At 36.9% G+C, this 21,730-nt stretch overlaps 1 long non-coding RNA gene across 1 annotated transcript; it reads left to right on the forward strand.

The window, feature by feature from the left end:
• The first annotated feature begins 20,608 nt into the window (after positions 1 to 20,608).
• On the forward strand, positions 20,609 to 20,982 carry LOC101837256. The gene is made up of 2 exons (XR_002383993.2): positions 20,609 to 20,747; positions 20,869 to 20,982. It is a non-coding gene; the product is annotated as an uncharacterized LOC101837256 (long non-coding RNA).
• The last annotated feature ends 748 nt before the right edge of the window (positions 20,983 to 21,730 follow it).

Raw genomic sequence — 21,730 nt, forward strand, 5'->3', positions numbered from 1 at the left:
GGCCTTCTCACTGACACTCACATTTGGGGGGTCCAGATCAGTCCCATGCTGGCCTCCCCACTGTCGGTCTGGGGTCGAAGAGCACTCCCCTGTTCAGATCAGCAGTCTCTGCTGGTCAAAAATCAAGTGTTCATAGGTGTGTGGGTTAAAATCAGGGTTTTCAATTCAGTTCCATTGGTCTACCTGCCTATTTTTGTGCCAATACCAAGATGTTTTCAGGACTATAGCTCTATAATATAGCTTGAGATCAGGTATAGTGATGCCTCCTGAAGTTCCTTTATTGTATACGGTTATTTTGGCTATCCTGGGCCTTTTGTTTTTCCATATAAAGTTGATTAATGTTCTTTCCAGGTCTGTGACGAATTGTGCCGGAATTTTGATAAGGATTGCATTGAATCTGTAGACTGCTTTTGACAAGATTGCCTTTTTTATTATGTTGATCCTACCAATCCAAGAGCATGGGAGATCTTTCAATTTTCTGGTATCCTCTTTGATTTCTTTCTTTAAAGACTCAAAGTTCTTGATATATAGGTCTTTCTCTTCCTTGGTTAACATTATCCCCAGATATTTGATGCTGTTTATGGCTATTGTAAAGGGTGAGGTTTCTCTGATTTCTTTCTCAGTCACTTCATCGTCTGTATATAATAGGGCCACTGATTTTTTTGAGTTTAACTTGTATCCTGCCACTTTGCTGAAGGTGTTTATCAGCTCTAGGAGTTCCCTTGCAGGTTTTTTGGGTCACTTATGTAAACTATCATATCATCTGCAAATAGTGAAAGCTTGACTTCTTTTCCTACTTGTATCCGCTTTATCTCCTTTTGTTGTCTTATTGCTGTAACTAGGACTTCAAGTACAATATTGAAAAGATACAGAGAGAGTGGACAGCCTTGTCTTGTTCCTGATTTTAGAGAAATTGCTTTGAGTTTCTGTCCATTTAGTTTGATGTTAGCTGTTGGTTTACTGTATATTGCTTTTATTATATTCAGGTATGTTCCTGTTATCCCTGATCTCTCTAGGACCTTTATCATGAAGGGGTGCTGGATTTTGTCAAAGGCTTTTTCAGCATCTAGTGAGATGATCATGTGGTTTTTCTTTCACAGTATTTTTTGGTGGATTACATTGATAGATTTTCTAATGTTGAACAATCCCTGCTTTCCTTGGATGAAGCCTACTTTATTATGGTGGATGATTTTTCTGATGTGTTCTTGAATCCAGTTTGCAAGAATTTTATTGAGTATTTTTGCATTGATGTTCATGAAGGAAGTTTGTCTATCATTCTCTTTCTTAGTTGTGTCTTTTTGTGGCTTGGGTATCAAGGTAATTGTAGCTTCATAAATAGAGTTTGTCAGTGAGCCTCCTGTTTCTATTGTGGGGAATACTTTGAGGAGTATTGGAGTTAACTCTTCTTTGAATTTCTGGTAGAATTCTTCACTGAAGCCATCTGGGTCTGGGCTTTTTTTTTTGTTTGGGAGACTTTTGATGACAGCTTCTATTTCATTAAGGGTTATAGGTCTTTTTAGATTGTTTATCTGCTCTTGATTTAGTTTTGGCAAGTGATATCTATCCAGGACATTGTCCATTTCTTTTAAATTTTCAAATTTTGTGGAGTACAGATTTTCAAAGTATGCCCTGATGATCCTCTGGATTTCCTCAGAGTCCATTGTTATGTCCCCTTTTTTCATTTCTAATTTTGTTAATTAGCATGCCCTCTCTCTGTCTTTTGGTGAGTTTGGACAGAGGTTTGTCTATTTTGTTGGTTTTCTCAAAGAACCAACTCTTTGTTTCATTGATTCTTCTCAGTGTTTTCCTGGTTTCTACTTAATTGATTTTTGCCCCCAGTTTGATTATTTCCGGGCATCTGCTCCTACATTTAATTATTCCATTTAAAAACCATCCATTATATAACTATAACCATATGGAGATCGACTACTCTCCATTTTAATAGTTTTCCATTTTTAGTGTGGGAAACACTCTCTTTTGAAACAAATCCCTTCTTTTAAGAATTTCCCAATTTCCTACCAAACCTGACAATAATGTCAGTTTACTGTGAGGCATAGTACATTGGAGAACTAACTTGTGATCATGAGCTGAAAGTGTCTCCCAGAAGAGAGGAGCTCTATGAAAAGCTGGAAAGCCTCCCATGTTTGATTGGCAGCGGGAGACTGTTTAGTAATGCTACTACCAAAATTCCCAAACTTTCTCAAATATTTGAGGTGAAAACCTAGTTAGTTGGGCACAGACATATGCAGGAGGGATTTAAGCATGAGTCCTGCCAGCAGCTCAGGTTTTGGCCTGGGCCAGTGGCCTTATAGCAGTTTTTTTCCTAAAATCTTACTTTAATGTTGAATGCCAGTTGTAGCAGAAAAAATACAAGACCCAGAGAATAATATTGGGGTTCTAGCATCAGTCTGAATATCAGAGAAGCAAAGCAACCCATCCAGTGTATTTTACCTTTACCAAGATAAAATGGCAGTCCTGTCTCCACAAATCTTCAGAGGCAAAAGGCTTTTAGTTCCTGTCTCCTTTTATTCATTCTCCATCCAGCCATATCACTCCTGTCTCCAACTGCAACATACAGACTTCACACACACACACACACACACACACACACACACACACCACATTTCCACATTTCTGAGGGACTAGGAGTTAGACAAATCCCTGATAGGCAGAAAGAGGGACCACAAATACACAATAAATGTGAAAAAGTTACACATAATAAAGATGGTGCACATTTGTCCCCTTTCTCATATGCATGATCTGACTGGAGGCAAAGGCCTAAAGACCTGTCAGCCCTTCTCTTCTGCCAGCATGACTCTTGATTGTCTGTCAAGTTCAATGCTGGGTCTAGAAACATTGGCTCTAGACTTATGGGACTACCAACCTCCCTACCATTGTTCAAGCTGACTATTCCAAGTTAGAAGATGAGCTACCACAAATTTGTTAAAACTTTTGCCCCTCAAGAGCATACCAGGCTTATATGGATTCCAGGGTTCAAACTCATGTTATTAGACATGGGGATGGATGATTTTACTAATTAAATTTTCTTGCAAACTGCCAGACTCATATATCAACTTTTGTTGTATTCTAGTAATAATAGTAATCTGAGCAGTATTTTCATACATGTATCAGGGAAACTGCTGCTAAATATTGTTTTCATCAAAATTTCCATTGTACCACTCCACCAACAAAGACTCAGCTTTCAGATGCTGGGGTGGAACCCTGGTGGTTTAGGGATGTAGAGAAAGCACCCAACTGACCTTCTTCATTAATTATCATCTCCAAAAACAGATCTTTCTCCTATCCATCTCAAAGAGAATGCCTCCAACTTGATGCCCCTGCCTTCTACTTCTTGTCCATCTCTCTCCCAGTCTTCTTGAATTACACTCTATGGTTATTTATTGTTAAAAGTTTCCTTGCTTTGCCTCTTGACATATGGTTGATTTTATTTAATCCTGCTTACAATATTCAAACAGAAAGCTCTTGGATTAAAGATATGAGCTACACTACAAACAGAAGCATATTTTTTCAGTGAATGACACAATCTTGCTGTTCATGGTGTGATCAAATACCTGCAATAATTAAAATTCCCTCTTGAGGCAGAAAGATTGTAAGGGACAGAGATTTTGGTGATATATTGTACATGATCTAATAAAGTCACTGGAGACAAAAATGCAAAGATAGCCACAGCCATAAAGCCTGGCAGTGGTGGCATACACATTTAATCTCAGGAGCCATATTAGTTAGCTGCAGAAGCCAGAGAGTAGTGGCACACAACTTAAATCCCAGGCCTCAGGAGACAAATGCAGAAGGATATGTGTGTGTCCAAAGCCATCCAAGTTTATATTAAAGTAAATCAGTCTAAAAGAGAAACAGCACATACAAAGGAAATCTCAGCAATTGACATCCCATGCCTCAATTCTAGCTCTAGAAAGGTATATTATATAGGAGCAGGACATTCACTATTTAGTCTTAGAATTTTATTCTCCAGCAATGCTGAGGACAGAAGAGTCCTTTCAGCCTGAGTTAGTTGTAAGATGTACTGGTCAGATGCTTTGCTTTTCTGATCTTCAGTTTGAACCAATGTAAGTCTCTGGGTTTATTAAACATGTTACAAGAGGTGGTCGGTGACTCCAAAGAAACAGCTTCATCTGGTCACTACAGGAGTGATGCAACTATGAATTCACAAAGATTGTGATAGCACACACACACCACACACACACCTCCACAACTTCAAAACAGACAAATTCCTACCATAGCTAAAAGGAAGTAAACATAAACTCTCATCCCTGACTAAGAAGATATTAACAGTAGATACCTTCTAGCAAATGAAAAAAATAATATTTTCTCCATTGTAGTTTCATATTCTCTACTCTACTATCACAATAGTATATTTGAAAAATTACCCCAAAATCTTTATTATGTTTCATCTATAAAGTTTTCCTAAAATAAAGCGAGGCAAACAAAAACTCAATGAAAAACAAAACAAATACAAAATTATCAAAACCAAAAGGAAAAAAATCATCCTCTCCATCCCCCCCCTCAGTTCCACATTCTCTTAGCTTATTCTTTCTGTATTATGGAGGAGGTAAAATACTGAATTCTGCTCTCCTTAAAGAATCAAAAGATGGAAATTCTGTTCCTCTTGATTTTCACATTTCAGGATAAACTTTATTAAACTTTTCCTAAAACAAAAAGACCTTATGTCTAAATGTTTAGGGCAGTATCAGCCATGGCATGCTGACATAAATGACTTGTATATGAATTCCAAAGTTGGAGATGAAAAAGGACAAGCTAGTGATGTCAAATTTGGAAAGCACAGAAACAAGTTTCCTATAATGTTTAGTCTTCTTGCCTGCCACCTGGTTCCTGTTGATTTTTTCAGCCCTCAAATAACACACAAGATTATTTTAATGATGAAGCTGTTGGCCGTTTACTTGGTTTCTTACTGGCTTTTTTGATTTACGTATTTAACCCATAATTGTAATATAATTATTTCTCTTAATGGCAAAAAGGGTCAAGACCTCTTACTCTGGTAGCCTACATCATGTCTGCCTGTGTCTCTCTTTCCCAGAATCCTCCTCGTCTCATAGTCCCACCTATCTTGCTTCCCTATTGGCCAACAGTGCTTCATTCAAACCAACAAGACACATATTTACAGGATGACAACTCCCAATATCTCCTTTTTTCTGTCTAAAACAAAAGAAAGGTTTTAACTTCAACATAATTAAATTATATATAACAGAATAGTTATCAAGTATACTGATATTTATGTAATCGTTTTATGGTTTTCTACAGAATTTCTTTATCCCTTCTTTGCTTAATAATGCTGGGAACAACAGGTTGCAAACTTTCACAATGCTTTCAATCTTCAGTACTTCTGAATAAATTCCTTGGAGTAGAACTGGTCAGCAAAATGGCAGGCAAAATCCCCAGGTTCTTTGGGTCCTACATCATTTCCATATCCACTAACAATTCAATGATTTATGGTTTCTTCATAGCTACAATGTTTGTCTTTTTATCCATTATTGTCTTATTAATTACTGTGAAGCAATATTTAGTTATGATACTGATTATTAATTCCTTATATATTAAATAGCATTCTATTAAGACATTAGAATGAAAATTAAGCTTTTTTTTCTTTCATAGGTTGGCAGAAAAAGCCTCTAGCAAGTCATATTCTGCTTGTGTTTAATGTTTTATTTGAGCTGCAGTAGTGAAGTTGTGTAGAATAAGCCTCTATTCCCTGTCTATTTCTCAAGGTGATAATGCTGCCATCATCTTAAAGGCAGTCAAGGCACAATTTGACACTGGTGCCAGCAGAAACAGTATCAGTTTACCAGTATCCACATGCCATTTTCTGTACAGTCCTTTTCTGAAATCCCCTCATGGTCAGTGGAAGAGAAACCATTGCAGATTTTACGTTGAATGCAAGCATTCTGGAAACTAAATATGCTACAATCCACTAAAGTATTAGAATCCACAGTGTTTCTCACACCATGTTGTAGCCCTGAAGAAAATCTAGCTCACCTTGCTAAAATGATAAACCAGAAATATGTTTATCTAATTTTTGCATGTGCACAGGAGGCTGTATTCTTAACAGCTTGGGGAAAACTGGATGACCCCTAGCAAGGCACATGGAAATGAGACTTAACTCATCATTTCATATACTAACTTCAACTTTATTCATATTAATTTTTCAAAGTAAATTGATACATTCTGAAGATGAGTCTATTTCTTCCTTCTACAATTTTATATATTTTATCTTTTCTGAAGCCATTATCTAGAAACTTTCTAAAAAGCCTTTGTGTTAGAAGATCAAATAGGGAAATGATACACTTGTAATAGACATATACAACAATTTTCTATAACAGTGTCATCATTCTTTCCTTAGCAACTTCAATGAACAAAAAAACTAGTGTCCTCTCAGGAAGTTTAAGGAAGTAGTATAGGACTTTAGGACTAAATTAGTGAAATCAAGACACTTCTTGGCAAAAATTTGGAAAGCATATCACTCACCAGTGACCTGCCATCTGAGACTGTACTAGGCTCCTTTTATACTCTCTAATGCTGGGATTAAAGGCATGGACATTCAATGGCTGAAGTCTCCTTTGTGTGAGCTGTTTCTCTTTTTAGACCAATTTCACTCTTGTGTAGGCTAGGGTTAGGGTGGCCTTCTACTCACAGAAATTTATCTACTTCTGTCTCTTGAGGCCTGGGAAAAATGTGTGTGCCATCACTGTCCAGCTTCTATGGCTATGTCTAGCTTTGTCTTCTTATCCTTCAGGCAAGCTTTATTATGTCACAAATAATATATCACCACAAGAGAAGAGTTTATTTTCAATAAAAAAGACATTTCTTCACCTTGGTGAGGAGCCTGTGTGTGGAAGATTGGTTGTGATAAAGATGTGACATCTAAAGTCGACACCTAGTCTCTTATTGTTAACATTGGAACAGTGATATATTTGCATTGGCTGTTGCCTGTTGCAAAAATTTTTACTTAATGACAATCCAGGTCAGTGAGTGTAATTGTAGGTATTCAGAAAGGAATTTGTGAACACAACCATTTAACAAATTAGCATTTCAAAGTCACAGGTGCTGTTGTTACCTACATTTGATCAAGTAATTTAAATTTTAGCTATAGATTTGGGAAGTACTTTTCAGGTCCCATCACTTTCTGAGAATTGCTAGATAGCTGAATGATTCTGGATGAGAGAGATTAACTATTTTAAGTGTGTGGCCACTTTTAGGTTTTCCATAATCTGTTATAGAGGCCTATACACTTGAACCTATGTACTAATTGGACATAATGAGTTACCAAAAAACAACACAAAACAAAGAGAAAAGACATGGTATTAGGAAGGCTAGGTATTAGAAAATCACATGGAGGGGAAATTCAGGAATACATATGTTCATGTTTTATAGTACACATATATGAAATTATCAAAGAAAATGAAATTTTTAGACCAAACTGAAATATCATGTAAATTCTCACAGATTCATGTGTGATGTATCTTCTCTCAGTGTCACAAAGTTTCAACATGTGGTGAAACATATTATCTACAGCAATCTAGGGACCAACACTCTTGTTTTTTTATATAATAAGCACAAACTTTACAATCATACATATTTCTAGATGGTAGCACTATATAGATTTACACACATATTTATCAGGTTAGGCATCAGGACCTGAGTCTCAGAAAGTTTACACCAATTTCTTGAGTTCTAATATGGAACAAACACTATGTAAATCTTCCCACTCAGAATTAGTTCATAGATTGTTGTGTCAGCCTCTTTTCTTTTCTATAAAGAAATGGTAGAAATTCTGTCATCTAACTAAAATTTGACTAAGTAACCTCTTTTATTGGGAATAACATACATGTTTTTACACGTTCGTTCCTCCTTACCAGTATTTAGTATTTCAACATCCTTGTAATGATTTCCCATTAGAGAGTCATTTGGCAAGTAGAAATGAGGATTATTTGAATCTTTAGTTTCATGATTGTATCCCGAAACCTGACAAAATTAAAACAAAATAAGGCAGGCTTCGACACAAAGATGTTATGCTGAAAAACATTAGCAAATGCAAAAATTGTTGAAATGGTTGTCTTTGTTCTCTGATACTCTGGCCTTACAGACCATGTCTGTCTCTGTACACACATATCCAAGCTTTCTCGGGGTAGTCTATCTGACCCCTGCTGTAGGCAGCAGAGTCTGTATTCATTCTTCTACAAACATAGACATCTTTTGATACTTCACTCTTAAGAGTTTTTTTTTTCTGTCCTTGGGTTCGTTTTACACAGTTATACTAACCATATGATTTGCATATAGTTCCTGAGGGAGATCCTCTCTTTGCAGGTCAATGACAAAAGCTAGCCCCTCTTTCTGTCTTGACTACACAGGACTGTTAATTTCAAATTCCCAGAATGAGGTGCTCTGCTCAGCTCCTGGGGCTGCTTGTGTTCTGGATCCCCATTAAGGAGAGAAACAAAGATGAAGAAGAATGTTTTGGAAAGATGGAGAATTTTGTGGCCTTTGTGATGTGGATACATGTTATGTCCATGCAGAAGATTGTCAGTCTTGTTGTCTAGGAAGGGAATTTTGAGGTTTGGAGGGTGAAGGCAGTTGCTCTTGTGGGAATTCTGACAGTTAGCAAAGCACATGTTCCAGGTGATTACTAGAGAGTCTCTATGCTTTCTTTCTCTACATAGGTGTTTCAAATTAAACATTTATAGAATATAAACACAGTCAAGAACACAGTAAACAGAAAAATAAAGGAAGGGAACTTCATTCTATAGTATCATTTTGTTTGTAGTTAATTTTCATTTCTTTTATTTCAGGGAGCAGTGGGGATATTGCGATGACCCAGTCTGCACTCTCCAATCCTATTCCTCTTGGAGATTCAGCTTCCATCTCCTACAGGTCTAGTAAGAGTGTCCTATACAGGGATGACAAAACATACTTTCGTTGGTTCCTACAGCGACCAGGACAGTCTCCTCAGCTTCTGATCTACTTGGTGTCAGATTCAGTGGCAGTGGGTCAGGAACTGATTTCACATTGGAAATCAGTAGAGCGAACACTGAGGATGTGGGTATTTATTACTTTTTGCACAATTTAGAATATACTCCCACAGTGACACAGCCCAAAACAAAAACCTCTCTCCTTGAGGTGTTAAAGTTGCCTCATAAGTTCTTTGTTTTGGGTTCAAACATTCAGTCAGCATTGCTGAAAATGCTTTTAAGAGCCATTTGGTTTACTCTCTCAGCTACAGGGTCAATTAACCCCCTGGAATGGGTACTACCCAGAGAATTTATGCTGGAAGGAGTAGAGGCAGAAGCTTATCTGCAAGGAAGAGATGTCTCACAATGTCTTACAACATGAGAAAAATTCAGTCACTTATGGTAAGTGGTAGATAGGACATCTTAAGCAGAAAAACTTCAATATGATTACTTTTGACCCAGTGTTTAGTCTTTAATCTCATTTCCAAAATATACAAGACACAAATATTTCTTTGGATGTATTTGTCTCACATTCCATAGTGGTCACACTGAATATAATTTTCCTTTCTCCTTTTTACTGTCAAGTTTTCTTATTGAGCACAGGTTGACAGGTTAGGCTACGGGCATAATATTTGATCCCACATTATGGACAAATGAAATATTCTCTGACACTTTGTAAAAGGAAGTTAATGAAAGATTAAAAAAAGCAGCTTAGATCTTAGCACAAAGGGTACTCATATACTCAACATGGAATTATAATCTAAAAGAAATAGGAACTTAAACTATAGTGAAACTAATCAAAAATCTAATAGCCTAATCAATATATGGCCTAATGAAATAACCAGACAGTTCTCAATAAATAAAATACAAATGGATAATGAACTACCTCCAATGTGACTATAGTTTGCCACCTCTTCTATAATATTCCCTGAGTCTTGGAAATAAGATATGATATAGAAACTTTGTTTGTGGTTGAGCATAGCAATAACACTTGTTCTTTGTTATTTCACCATTAGTGATTTTTCATGTTAGCCACAATCCACTGCAAAAAGATATATCACTAATAATTTCTGAAAGTTGTGTTAATATATGTATAGAGGGACATGTATTTGCAAGACAGATTGACACTTAGTCTGTTTAGCAAAATAATAAAAGTTGGTTGCCTCTTGAAGTCTTTGGCTTCTTATATCTTTGGGTTTTTTTCAGATTTGCATCATAAGATATGTGCTTCTTCCAGTGGAGAAGGCCTTAAGACAAAAAATTAAAAAGCTCTTGGATAACCCATAACATATGTGTGAGTCATAGTCACTTGAACAAATCTACATTCAAAGTCATTATTGCAGTACATAGGTTTCAGAGTTTTGTAAAAATGTTCATTATTTTTTGCCCCTCAGCAACTCATATAACATATTTCAGTACAGTGAAAACTAATCATCAGGCTCTCAATTCTCTCTGGTTAATAACAGCTTGATTTCTCCACATCATTTTACAAATGTGTGTAGTGTCTATAGAAATAGCATCTCAAGAAAAAATTCTGTCTGGGAACTTCTTCATTTGCATACAGTATTTGTGATAAGCTTAACGACCACAAGCAGTTTATAGAAAGGGCTTATTTTGATTATGTTACAAGATTAGAATCCTTGTTGATAGAGAGAGTGAGTGGTGGTTGGAGCAGCTCAATTCTTAAACTGACTGTAGGAAGTATTGTAAAAAAAAAGTGGAATAGCATGTAGCTTTGAAATCTAAAGTGTTGCCTCAAGTAATATATCCCTTCCAGCAAGGCCATGCCTCTAATATGTACAGTGAGTGAATGGGGACCACATATTAAAACACTTGGACTTCTGGAGTAAATTCTCATTCAAACCACTTCAGCAAATAAGAACTATGATAATCACCTGCCATGTTTAGGATATGTTCAGTCTAACAATTTTCAATGTTTTGAAGGAAGTATACCAAATCTTGCACAGCTTCTGGTATAAGCAAAATGCTTGTTAAAGGATAACTCTACTTAAACCTCTTTATATTAATAAGTATATGTATGAAAATTACCAAATAATAGGTTGTTCCAAGGCTTTTTATAATAAAGCATTCTTAATTATAGTCTTTTCTTTCTCAACTCCTTCTTAGTGTTTTTCTCCCATGCATCGCCACACTTGCCATTGCCTGTCTATCATTCTCTTCCCTGTATCTGTGCACTATCTCCCCCACTTAGGATCTTTAGTTCCTTCCTCATCACGACGACTTTCTGGAATATTTCGCATGAAGCTCACAACTCTACAGGCTACCTTACAGAATACAAGCTTTACCAGCTATATCCATTTACATGAAGCTTTTATGATTTCCGTTTTCTTTCTATTCAAATTAAGATTAGATTTTTTAACACTAAATAAAAGGAAGTTATGTTGATTGCAAGAAACTGAATGCAACATAAAGGATAATCAAAATACTATAATTCAGTGTATATTAGAATGACAACAATCTCATGTTTTCTCTCATGTGTGTTTGTTAAATTTTTTATAGAAATCATGTGTGTATATGACAAATTAGAAGTGAAACTTTTTAGAGGAGTTAACTATTCTTCAGATCTGAGTGTTCTTACAGAACTGGATTTAGTATGCCACAGAAACTATTTCTAACATTTATGGATCATATCCCTGAATGGTTATCTTACGACGGACAATTATCAGGAAACTTCTTAACCTCAATATCAGGTTTTACTGAATAAAGCCCTTCAAATAAGAACATGAGAGGGTGGGCATGTTTTGTACTTTTCTAGGTTAAGAAGCAGCGTAAGCTGATTTTCCATAGCTTTCCCAAAGGTTTTCTAATCCAGTTGTCTCTGATCATGTTTTAGGAATTCATTGTCTTATGTACCCAGTGTCCCTATCACTAATCTAGAATTTCATACTGATATACTTTTTGTTCAGTGCTGAAAACATAAAGATATTTCATATAATCTTCCTCAGAAATATGGGCTTAGCTAATGCTTGACTCTTCTAAACATTTGAAAACATCTGAATTTACATATATTTCGGTAGGAATATCTATCCCTGAAAATCTTACATCAAATCTCAGTTGTAGTTTGCCATGATGAGCAGTGGCTCCTCAATCCAAATATGAAGATGAGATCATTCAGTATTGTTTCAGGGACTGCTGATATTTTGAGTTACTAATAAGAAAAGCAGAGATTAACAAGAAGAATGGAGAAGAAGGAACCAGCACTTAATGAGAAATGTATTTTTGTCCTTCTCATAATGCTTGTGGTAGATTCTGGGGCAGAGCTCTCCATGGGCTGCCTGCTTGCTTTCCTTAGTTGCTAAGAAAAGTGCAACTTTGTTACAGTTGTGAAACTTGGTCTTCCTGGGAGACTCTTAACAGTTAGACTATTAACAGGAGACAGAGATTGTCTCTAAGTATGTTACCAGATTTTTGGACTCTTTTCTTCCCACTGAATTACTCCATCAATCCTTAATAGAAGAGTAGGTTCCCTAGTCTCACTAAAATTTGGAATATCATGGATGGCTAATATCCATGGGATGTCAATCTGTATCTTAAAAAAAACAGTAGGGTAGGAGTGGATGGGTTTGAGGGTAAGAGGGGATGGGAAGCAGGAACATGGAAGATGGGAGAGAGTTGGTATTTTGCTTGGGATGTAAAACAATAACAATAACAACAAAATAAACCATAGAGATAGGGAGAGAAAGAGAGACAGAAAGAGAGAGAGATAGAGAGAGAGAGAAACTATCCAAAGTCAGAAATGGAAGAGGGCAATAGTATAGTAAAAGATACCAAAGAAATCCAGACAGTTATTATGTCATCGTTCAAAAACCTGTACTCCACAAAACTGGAAAATTTAAGAAATTACAGTTTTCTCCACAGACACTACTTACCAAAGTTAAGGTAAAACAAAGTAAACAATTTAAACATACCTATAACACCTAAGACAACAAAGTCAGTTATTACAATCTCCCAAGCACCAAATACTCAGATCCAGGTGGTTTTAGATGTGAAAATCTACTAGACTTTCAAAGAAGATCTAATACCAGTAATCCTCAAATTATTTCACTGATTAGAACAGCAGGAACATTGCTGAATCCATTTTATGGGTCCAAAATCAACCTGATATCCCATATACAGAAATTAAAACATCACCAAAGGTAATTATAGACCAATTTCCCTCATGTACATTGATGCAAAAATATTAAATAAAATATGGGTAAACCAATCCAAGAACATATCAGAAGAATCATCATCATGATCAAGTAAGCTTTATACCAGAGATGCAGGTGAGGTACAGCATTTGAAAATGTGTCAATTTAATCTACAATAGAAACAAACTGAACTTGTGGGTCCCCTGGTCCCATTGGTGAAAGAGAAGACATAGGATCTGGGGTGCTTCGCTCCCACAGTGATGGGAGCCTCTGTGGCACTGGAAGGTAGGCCTGGATGCAGAGCCTTGTTTACCAGGACCAGTGGAACCAGCGGGACCAGCAGGACCAGCAGGACCAGGGGGACAAGAGGGACCAGCTGGACCAGTGTCTTGGGACTGCCACAGAGCCTCCAATCTGTACTAGGGGACCAGGTGGAAGACTACACACCCCAGATTCCTGGGCTACTTCTCCACCCACGCAACCAGAACTAGGACCAGGTAGAAGAACTACCAGAGTATTGGACTTGCTTGTACCCACCCAAAGGGAAGTCTGGTCCCCTTACCAACAGAATAGTAAGGGGCTCTTTCTACACCCACTAGAAGAAGACATGGGAAAAGACAAAACAAAAACACACTCAACAACAGAAAAAACTAATATGACACTGCCAGATTCTAGAGACCCCACAACAGCAAGACTCCAACATGCTAATGCAAATGAAGCAGAAGAAAAGGACCTTAAAAACAGTTTCATGAAAATGATAGAGGCCCTAAAAGAGGATATAGTTAAAACCCTGAAAGAAATTGAAGAAAAAACAAACCAAAAAATGAAAGAAATGGAAGAAAAAGCAAACCAAAAAATGCAAGAAAAGGAAGAAACAGCAAACCAAAAAATGCAAGAAATGGAAGAAAAAAATGGACTATGGACACCACCATGGAGGGCCTCCCCCTCCCTGGAGAAATAAGGGGATATTGGCGGGGGTTGGCGGGAGGGCACAGGAAGATAGGAGGGAAACAGAGAGGGATATGGAACTGATTTGTGAAGCAACCTTGTTTCTAATTTAAATTTAAAATTAAAAATAAATAAAAAAGAATGAAAACATAAAGAAATGACCTGAATGTAGACATCATTACAAGTCTTTGACTTCAAATTTGACAACCCAATCTAGTATAGTGTCAGCACTCAAACTATCCATGGCAATTGTCTATGTTATAAACCTGAGAAAGGCCAATACTTCAGGCATTCAAACAAAAAGGCACACACTCTCCCCCCACAGCTTCTCAGTCCTCACACTTCCACACAGGACTTTGAGCTAATATATGAAAGCAGAGCAGTGTCTCTTTATGATGGAATCGCAATCTTAGGGAATCCCAGTAAGTCCAACTCCCTTTCTATGCAAGATAAATACAAGTGTCTTGTTATCATAATACACAAAAGCAAGTAAGTTTTCTAGTTGCTACTCATCCATAAAAAGTGAACACTTTCATATTTAACAAAGTGGATTTAAGTATAATGCAGGTGTTTTCTAAAATAAGTTCTTCCAAACAAAAGCTTGTTTTCAGAACAACATATCAATGTTCTGCAAAGACTTCATTCAGACTTAACTGCACAGCAAATTTAAAACAATTATTTTTTACTAAATCTTCCTAAAGTACTTAATTAAGTCATTGTTGAACTAAATCGTGTGTTCACTAAATTTATCTGCCAGCACATTATTTAATTAAGGCATGCAGTAACAATAAAACTTAACACTTGAAACAAACTGTACCTGAATCTTGAGAAAGATACAAGTCTGATGGCATAAGCAGATGGGCACTGGCTATGACATAGCCTTAAACCTGAACAACAACATGAGTCTACATAGAAACTGCATTTTGGGCAGGTGTTTCCATCACATTAATGCATGTTTGTCTAATGCATTAAATGTATCTCATCAGTGGGGATGAGGATTGAAAAAAACAAAAAATGAAAGATATAGAAGAAAAAACAGAAGAAAAATGCAGAAAATGACTTTGACAAAACGCAGCACACTTCATGATAAGGGTCTTGGAGAGATCTTGGATAAATGGAACATAACTAAACATAATAAAAACTATATACAGTAAACCAACAGCCAGCATAAAAATAAATGGAGAGAAACTCAACGTGATTCCACTAAAATCAGGAACAAGACAAGGCTGTCCACTCTCTCCATACTTTTTCAATATTGTACTTCAAGTTCTAGCAGGAGCCATACAACAACAAAAGGAGATCAAGGTGATTCAATTAGGAAAGGAAGAGGTCAATTTTTCACTATTTGCTGATGATATGATGGTTTACATTAATGTCCCAAAGAACTCTACCAGGGAACTCTTACAGCTTATTACCACCTTCAGGTTATTACCACTTGTGGCAGGCTACAAGTTCAACTCAAGAAAATCAGTAGCCCTACTATATACCGACAATAAAAGGGCTGAGAAAGAAATCAGAGAAATATCACCCTTTTACAATTTCCACAAACAACATAAAATACCTCGGGGTAATGCTAACCAAACAAGTGAAAGACCTACATCACAAGAACTTTATGAGTCTTTAAAGAAAGAAATTAAAGAAGCCCTCAGAAAATGGAAGCTCTCCCAAGCTCTTGGATAGGTAAGATCAATGTAGTAAAAGTTATGGCAATCCTGCCAAAGGCAATCTACAGATTCAATGCAATCCCCATTAAAATATCAGCACAATTCACAGACCCTGAAAGAAAAATAATCAATTTGTATGGAAATGCAAAAGAGCCTTACTCAACAAACAACTTCTGGAGGCATCACTATACCTGACCTCAAGCTCCATTGAAGAGATGCAATCCTGAAAACAGTTTGTTATTGGCTCAAAAATAGACAGGTAGACCAATGGAATTGAATAGAAAACCCTGATATTAATCCATACATGTATGAACATCTGAACTTCGACAAAGAAGCTAAAAATATACAATGGAAAAAACTAAAGCATCTTTAATAAATGGTGCTGGCATAACTGGATACTGGCATGGAGAAGAATGGGGATAGATCCTTGTCTATCACCAAGTACAAAACTTAAGTCTAAATGGATCAAAGACCTCAACATAAATCTAGCTGCACTGATTATCTTAGAATAGGAAGTGGGGGGTACCCTTGAACGAATAGGTATAGGAGAGAGCCTTCAGAACATAACACCAGTAGCACAGACCTTAAGGTCAACAATTAATAAATGGGACCTCCTGAAACTGAGAAGCTTCTCTAAGGCAAAAGAAACAGTCAGCAAGACAAAAAGGGAGCCCACAGAATGGGAAAAGATATTCACTAACCCCACATCTGATTGAGGGCTGATCTCCAAATTTACAAAGTAAATCAAAACAACTCTGAGATATCATCTTACGCCTGTCAAAATGGTTAAAATAAAAAACACCAACTTCAATTTATGCTGGAGAGGATGTGGAGAAAGGGGAACACTCCTCCATTGCTGGTGGGAGTGCCAACTCGTATAGCCACTTTGGAAATCACTATGGAGATTCCTCAGAAAAATGGGAATAAAACTACCATAAGACCCAGCAACTCTACTCTTAAGCATATATCCAAAAGATGTCCATTCATAAAATAAGGATGTCTGTTCCCCTCTGTTCATAGAAGCAATATTTGTAATAGCCAGAAGTTGGAAGCAACCTAGTTGCCCCTCCACAGAAGAGTGCATAGAGAAAATGTGGTACATTCACACAATGGATTACTATTCAGCAGAAAAAAATAATAAAATCCTAATTTGCAGGCAAATGGATGGCAATAGAAGAAACCATCCTGAGTGAGGTAACCCAGTCTCCAAAAGAGAAACATGGTACGTACTCTCTCATATATGGATTTTAGACATAGATCTGGGGAGGGCCAGCCTACAATCCAATGGCAAGAGAGTCTGGCAAACAGAACCTTCATTCAATGGCTGATGGAAGCAGAGGCAGACTCCCCCAGCTAAATACTGAGCCGTACTCAAGGAATCTAGTGACAGAGAGAGAGGACTGATGAGAAAAGGGGTTAAGACTGGCCTGGTTTAACCCACCGAAACAGCTGCCCTGACAAGGGTTAGCTCTTGAATCCCAGAGTTATGGCTGGGATTGCAGCATGGGACTGGATCAAGACCCCCTGAACGTGGGTGTCAGTAAGGAGGCCTAAATAATCCATGTGGCCTTGTTTAGTAGATCAGTATTTATCCCAGGTATACAAGTGGACTTTGGGCTCCTATCCACCAATGCGTGATGTACTCTCACCCTGGACTCTTAGGTGACGGTCAGGCCCTCCCCTGGATGAAATGACAGACTATGGACACCCCCATGGTGGGCCTTATCCTCCCTGGGGAAATGAGGGGATATTGAGGGGTTGTTGGGAGGGCGAGGGAGAATGGGAGGGAAAGGGAGAAGGACCTGGAATTGACATGTAAAGCAACCTTGTTTCTAATTTAAATTTAAATTTAAAAATAAAAATTAAAAAAAACAAACTGAAATAAACAAACCCCACATGATTATTTCATTGGACGCAGTAGAAGCCAGTGTCATAATTCAACAGCACTTCCTGATGAAATTCCTGACAGCAATTACAGCAAGCCTAAAGCCAGAATCAAATTAAATGGAGAGAAATTCGAAGCAATTCCACTAAAACCAGGAACGAGACAAGGTTTTCCACTCTCTCCATATCTCTCAATATAGCATTTGGTTTTCTATCAAGAACAATAAGAGAAAAAAAGGTGATATAATTGATAAGTATATATATATATATATATATATATATATATATATATATATTGGAAAGAATTCAAAGTATCACGTTTTTCAGATGACAAGTTAATATAAATGTTATACCAGGGAACTTCTGTATCTGATATATACCTTTAGTAATGTGACTGGATGTACAATTAACTAAAAAAATCTGTATCCCTCCTATATTCAATTGGCAAATTGGATTAATATTAAACCAGAATGACAACACTCTTGCAAGCCAATGAAAGTCCTGTTTGATAAAAATTTCTTGTCTTTGAATAAATATTTAGAAATAAATGGATTCATTATATTTGCTTAAACAATGTGAATTCAACAATGGTTGTCTTCACAGTGCAGAACTAGAGAAAGCAGTAGTTGCTCAGTCCTGGAGTTTTGATATAGTTCCCTCATGGTATTAGATGGATTGAATATTTCCTAAAGAACAGCTAGTTTTAAACACAATTTGGAGTTCCAAATAATCACAATTATTGTGTCAGTAAATTATGGCTATAGCAGTGGCAATAGAAGGGACAATGATAGTGATTATGAACTTGCCATCATGAATTATGGAATCACCAGCAATATTCAAGTGCAAGCAGAATGGGAAGCAAGAGATGCTCTCTCAGAGATCTTTGTATCTGCGAAACCATAGTAAGATACTTCTAAAATTCAAAGTGAATGTTCCCAATTCAGATAGCCTACTAAAGATAATCCCTCACAATAATACCTAGATAGCCACATAATCTATAAATATGTCACCAGTGTGCAGGAACTTTTCGAATTGCTTAATGCAGACAATGTCCTTTTGACAATCACTGGAATCCATCAATTCAAATAGAATTTTGCATTAAGGTCTAACCACAAGAAATTATTGGCTCAGTAAGAGCAGAATCAAGGATTCATTTCTAAAACTGGGCATTATTTCCTGGCATATGGTATACCTGACAAATTGCTTGAAAAGATTTCAATAATTATTCCTGTCAGCAATGTTAAAGTGCTGCCACTCTGTTGAACCCCATTGGAAGAAAAATCTTTTTGGCAGTTATTGGAACAGGGAGTTTTTTATCAATAGCTTCTTCTACTGAACAATACTTCTCTCTTGTTTGAGTCAAGTTCATTGTGCTGAGTAATTGTAACTGGCTATGTAACTGTTAATCTAGTACTTGGAAACTGAGTCTCTTCAAGGCTTCTGAACTACTTGTTAATCAACAAAGTAGGAAGACAAACAAATCATAGTGCCTATTGATAATTATACTATAAATATGTTATAGTTCCCAAAGAATTTGTTGGAGTTTTTAAGAAACCTTACTACTGTAGCATCAACACACTCTTTGTTAAGAAACAAGTCATTTATTACTTAATTCAATCTATGGGCCATTGTGGAAGGGAAGCCAAATGTTTCTTTAATTCCCTATATATGTATATGTATATTAAAGGACATATGATAAAAATTCAAACCCCAGAAGTGCTACTGTCTGTCAGCAGACAGACAGTGAAGTAAAGAGGCCGAGAAGCTAGAAATACTATTAATCTATCCAAAATCTGCTGTGTGGTACCCAGTGGTGGGTGTCTTGTATCTTGAAGAAGTTGATCAAGGCTAGGCGTTTGCTCACATCTATTAGTCAAGTCCAGGCATCTGGAAAATTAGCAGGGGTGGGCTCAGGTGTAACACTCTCTGGCCTTCCAAAGTTATGTTTCTAAAAGACTGTAGGGATTCCCACACTCTAGGATAACAGAACTGAAGACAGAATAGATTATACATATCCCAATGATGATGAATAACAATGGAGGGCCAAGGGAAAGACATGGGTGCGATATCTGTGATGCTCAAATATTTGTGGTATAAGAAGTCATAAGCATTTCTGCATCTTAGCTTGTTTGCACGCAGACATGACCTTGCAGACAGTGAGGATGTAGGCTGAATCAGGATGAAGTTTCAAGGTACTGTTCAAGAGATAAAGTTAAAAGTGTAATTTGCAATGCAGAGCATGGTTATGTAATGAGTAACACTGTTTTCTGTTAAAGTGTCATTACTAGTCAAGAATGCCATTAAACTGAGGAGTTGTTGGAGATGGCAGAAAATGGCAGAACACTGGCCTAATGTGGAGGATCTTAAACTCATCAAAAGGTACAACTCTAGTAGTCTGTGATTATGAAAGTGCCTCCATCTTCATATGAAGGCAGAACTCCAAGATTTGCATCTTGTTGTGATCAAGGTATTATATGTGCACCAATGTGTGGTTCCTTGTTTTGTACTTCAATAACCATAGCAAAGGCTGTTAAGGATTCCTTCTGAATTTCATTAAAATGGTGCTGTTTTGTCATTTAAAATTCTTTGTTTTAAATTAAAGAAAATACTGAAAACACAAAAAACATGAATATACAATTTTTATCCAATATGGATTATTTCAATGAGTTAAATATGTATTGTCCCTTCTCTGTTACACATTCTCTGACAAATATCAGATCTTCTTCCATTAATATATTCCACAAAATATCTTTGAGATACAAAGTTCAAAATACAGCAAAGATAGACCAGAAAGTTTCAAATAATCTCCAAAATGTCATCTGATGTCAAACCTTTAAAAAATGTATTGCAGTCTTTGGTGGCATGTTTGCGGTTTCACCTTAGGCATGTAGAAAACAGAATATGTGCTTAGTTATAAGTAGGCCAAGCAGCTGTGTCTGTCCCTAATTGATTTCCAAAAATTTGCATGCATACACTGCTTAGCCTTGAGACCTTCCTCATATACAATTCACATCCTATGCAGTTGTCATTGCAGTTAGGACACAGAATGGATATGAGGGTCCCTGCTCAACTTCTTGTACTCCTTTTGCTCTGGATTTCAGGTGAAAAAAGACGAAAAAATAGGAATTTTTCTGTTACGCTGTGATTAGTGTTGATTAGATGTTGGGTGAGGTCATTTCCTATGCTTAATGAAGTGAGAATGTATTATGTCTCCATTCCTAGGTGCCAGATGTGATATCCAGATGACCCAGTCTCCATCCACAATGTCTGCATCTCTGGGAGACCGAGTGACTATCACTTGCAAGGCCAGTCAGGGCATTAGCAATTATTTAAGCTGGTACCAGCAGAAACCAGAGAAAGCTCCTCAGCTCCTGATCTATTATACAGATAGATTGGCAGATGGGGTCCCATCAAGGTTCAGTGGCAGTGGGTCTGGAACAGATTATTCTCTCACAATCAACAGCCTTGAGTCTGAAGACATTGCATCTTATTTCTGTCTGCAATCTTATAATACCCCTTCCACAGTGATACAAGTCATAACATAAACCTCATGAAAAGAGAAGTGAGAGCCTGGACTGGCCAGCTGTAACTTCTGATCATGCTCCAAAACTGTTCCTCATATGTTTCAGAATTTTTCAAAGCTATTGGAGAGTCATTTGGTTTTGTAGAACTCAAGTTATATTGATTTGTAGAATCCACAAGAAGGTATAGAGTCCTATATTTACCCTAACTACTGTTCTTTCTCTCAACTCCAATTACTAGGAATACCAATGCATTTTTGTCTTAACCAAAGACACAGTTGTTCCCTGTAAGGAATCTGAATTGTACCATCATTTGGAACTTAAAAAGAAGAGTGAAAGCTTCTGTCAACTTTCCAGCACATGTTCTTTAAAATCAGAACTGAGAGAAGCAGACAGTAAAAATGTATCCTGTTTTTCTCACAAAGGCTTGAATCCATGTGTAAGAGAAATGAAAATCTGTCTAACCAGATTCTCTGATGTATCTTGAAATCACATCAGTGGAATACTGATGCACTCAGCTGTTTTAACCATTTCAGTAATGTTTCTAATGGCTCCTAGTTTAA

Source organism: Mesocricetus auratus, unplaced genomic scaffold (genome assembly GCF_017639785.1).
Source record: "Mesocricetus auratus isolate SY011 unplaced genomic scaffold, BCM_Maur_2.0 Super-Scaffold_100676, whole genome shotgun sequence".
Taxonomy (NCBI): domain Eukaryota; kingdom Metazoa; phylum Chordata; class Mammalia; order Rodentia; family Cricetidae; genus Mesocricetus; species Mesocricetus auratus.